We start from the raw sequence: 4,171 nt of genomic DNA on the forward strand, positions 1-4,171 counted from the left end.
TTTTCATATTAAAAGTTCTTGTCCTTCACAGAGAGTGTAGTATTATTACATTTGAAATACTGTTCTGAAAAGTGCAATAGTGTATTTTTGTCCATTAAAATATATTTTAAAGGAGATCTAAATATTTATATTAGTTATATTTATTATGTTTTCTTCCCCAGCTAAAATTGAATAAATATATTTTCCTGAAACCTTGTCAAGAACCTTTTTTTATAGATTTCTCAGAATGCTGTAATAACCTGATTACTTACCCAGATCAGTCTGTTGGGGGAGGGGAGCTGAAGTGAGTTAGTGTGCAGCTTCTCGTGTCTTAGTCTTTTGCCATTCACTGTGCTTTGTCTTCAAGACTTTTGTTATTGATGTCTAAGTTCTGAAAGGTTTGGCTATTAGCACTGTTATGGCTTTTAAGTTGAATTCTTATAAAAATATGAAGTAGAATTATGTATGTAGGAAAATATGGTATTCTCCATTCTGTAAATTCTCGAGTGGGGAGAAGGGAGTCCGTTTTAATTTCTTCAAGGGGAGAAGTTAAAAATATCTGCTATAGAAATTTGAGAGCTTCTTTAGCATGTAACCCCGAGATTTATATTCAAGTTCAGGCTGCAAAAAGTTATTCATGCAGTAGAGATTGAGTTATTTGCTGATAAATAAAATAATAAAAGTATGCTTCTTTGCACAGTTTATTATTATTATTATTTTATTATTTCTAACTCCATAAGTTTCTGTATGGGATGTATGTGTTACTCCCACACCTGTGGAACTGCATTTCTGCATGTAGCACTTAGTACATACCTTTGAGCTGCCAACATTTGTGACAGGCTTGCTTGCATGCTTTTCCTCTGATATAGAGAGAAACTGAATAGAGACGGAGTTATACTTATAAACTAAGAAATTCTCCTCTTGTACAGTGAGCTGCTGCAACCCATACATCTCTTATTCAAGGGTAATGCCTATTTTGACAGTATGACAAGAGCTTGAAACAGCTGTTCATCTGTTTTACTTGGCATTCTGAGGTCTTGGAGCTACTCTCGTGCTTTCAGATATAGCCTGAATTTTTAGCTAAAGTGCGTAAAGCTTGTTAATCTGGATGCTGTTTCATAAGAGCTACCTGAAAGGAGATGGTTGTTAATTGCAAAGTTAATTTACAGATAACGAATGATACTTCTGAGTATTAACACTGTCACAGTTCTCTATCCTGCTTAATCCATAAAAATGAGTTAAAATCTGAATTCTTCCTGCCTGTATTAATGCTATCCACAGGAGCATATGCAGTATCATCTTTACCTGTGGTTGTTACATCTCTGTAATGTTCAGATTTTGCAAACCAACTTTCAGAGGTTTATGATGAGATTGAAGAAGGCTTTGCATGARGAAAAAAATAATATGCAGAAATTACATGAGGATGTAATTTCTCTGGTTAGGTAAACATATATTTTAATGTTGAAGCAAAAAAAGCAGAATAAAACAAATCTTTTCAGACATAACTCTTGTTCCTAGTGAGTAATGCTGCAGTAATAGCAAGACTTTTTACTACTGTCTTATAAATGCTTCTTGCTTGTGGATAACTTGCAGAAAGTAAAAGGAAGTAAATGATAGTGTCTGTGTTCAAGCATGTGGAAAAAAAAATCTTTAAAAATGGGGCTTTTCATGAACATTAACATCTTTCGAAAGTACTTGCAAAAGTTAATTTTAAATCAGGAGGGTTTTTACATTCTATTGATTTTGTGGAAGAAGCCATGTCTGATTCTGAGTAKTCTGGTTTTGTGCATACTGCAGATCTTCTTCAATAAATGTATGACATTGCCAATATCAGGTGCAAAGCTTCAGTTATATTTTTTTAATCCAAACAAAGGTGTGAAGTAGGTTATTTTCTTTTTAATATATATCTTATTTGAAAAGAAACTATCTACTTTCTATTGTAGCAGGTTATTTTCTTTTTAATATGTCTTATTTGAAAAGAAACTATCTACTTTCTGTTGTAGCTTACAAAAGAAGTTTGTATATTTTCTGTTTAATAAGCTTGAAAATTCCCAAGTTGGACTATGTTTAAGTCTGTGTTTACTACTGCAGATATATTTATTAATTTACTGTTYAAAAATCTATTTCAGTCTGGGCAGAGCATTGTTTGCAGCATTGTTTGATTTTGTTTTCTAATGTAAGTGCAATCCCTGTATCTAATGAAATAATCACAGAATCACAGAATGGTTGAGGTTGGAAGGGACCTCTAGAGATCGTCTAGTCCAACCYCCCTGCTCCAGCAGGGACACCAGGAGCACAGGGCACAGGGTCAGAGTCATTCAAATTTGCAGCACAAAGGAGGAGTAGCACAGATTGCTAGTGAAGGCTACTTCTAGTTTAGGAAGGCCAACAAGTACCTTTACTTATGTCTTGACTGTTTTCAGGCCAAAATTTAATCCCTTTTAGCCAATTCCTAACTGTCTTCACCTGCTATGGGACTAATCCTATGACATCCCCTGCCTCCCCTCCTTGTTAGAATGTATATTGCACCCTGTGTTTCTAACCTCTAGCCTAGAGTGTATTTTTGTGTGTGTGTTGTTCGTTGTTGTTGTTCATGTTTTGTTTTGTTTTGTTTTTCAGGGAGGTAAGGGTGTGGGGGGGGGAAGGTTTTTTTAAATCGAGTTTTGAAAGAGCATATATTTAAAAGCAGAAGAATGAGAAATCTTAAGAAAATCAGAGCCTCTTSACATTTGGTGGGGTTTTTTGTTGTTGTTGGAAAAGCATAAATCAGTTTTACTACAAAAGCATTCTCACTGTTATGTTTTAAATTTCTCAGAAAAAGAAAAAAAAGTAGTAGGAAATCCTCTTTAAAAGAGTCATAATTAAATTGTCTTCAAAATCAGTTTCCAATCTTTTTCTCAAAACTCAAGCCAAAATAACTACATGAAATTGTGGTTTTAATATCTTTCGGATAGACCATTATTCCTGCTCTCCCGTTAGAGGCTTTTCTGGTGAGGTCCTGGTCTGGCTGAAAGCAGAACTTGCACTTACTGTAATTACACCTTTTTGATGGATGTCCTTTACTTTAAAATGCTGCATAAATAGACTTCACAACCGTTTTATAAAACACACATTCTCAGTATCATAAAAGRCTGAAGGAAGTGAAACTTGTTAAATCTCATATCTGTTTTCTGCCACAATGTTTTTGGTAAGGGGTGATGATGAAGATAATTGCAAATGCTACCGTATATACGCATGCATACACGCATGTATAGTCATGAAGTGTGACATTTCTGCTGAAACCTGGTTAGCAGCTTTGCTGCTTGTGTTGTCTAGGGAACCGCTATTTGATAAGTTCACATTTCACAAGATTTTTTTTTATGAGTGCACATGCATTCAAATGTAGAAGATGAGACAAGATAATGTGATATTTTATCCTAAGGCTGAACACGTTTTTATGATAAAGACAATGGTAATATATGTGTTCTGATACTCTTACTTCATGTCCTGAAATGCTAGGATACAAGGATATTCTTCAAAATTCTATACAGAGCTATGTGTAAACATGCAAGCCACAGAAATCCTGGGAGATTATGAAGAGGGGTTTGTATTTGTAAAACATCTGTTTTTGTCCTGATCTATTAGGAATAAAGAGTGTTCTGTTCAATATAATTGATTTATACAGAAATCTTTTTATAGATTTTTCTCCTCCAAAGATCTGCTGTAAAGATACTTGTCTTGCATGTTTTAGGTATTACTTGGTCATACATATCTGTGTATGTGTATATACACACACATGTTTTATCATCTAGTATTTTACTATGATGAGACTTCCACTTGAAAATGTAAAGTCAATGTAAGATGTCATTGCTTCTCTAGTCAGTCGTGTACTGCTGTTTTTTTACATATGCAATGTAATGGAAGAACTGACTTTTTTAATAAAGAAGTGGTTAAAGGAGAGAAAAGATGTATAGAGGTACTAGGAAAAGACAGAGAAGCATTAAAAAACTATTTTCCATTATCTATGAATGGGGCAGCTGYATAGTACTTACGCTCACCGTTTTATTTTTTACGAGCCAATACGACATGGCRTCTAGTCAGATGAGAGAAGTAAGGTTCCAGTCTGAGAACTGGAAAATGTAGTAAATTTCCAGCTTTCCTCATTAAACTACAAATAAATTCTGGAGCTGTAATGCAGACTGTGAAACGAAAA

The sequence above is a fragment of the Nothoprocta perdicaria genome, unplaced genomic scaffold, assembly GCF_003342845.1.
Source record: "Nothoprocta perdicaria isolate Ctin4 unplaced genomic scaffold, notPer1 scaffold_255, whole genome shotgun sequence".
Classification (NCBI taxonomy): domain Eukaryota; kingdom Metazoa; phylum Chordata; class Aves; order Tinamiformes; family Tinamidae; genus Nothoprocta; species Nothoprocta perdicaria.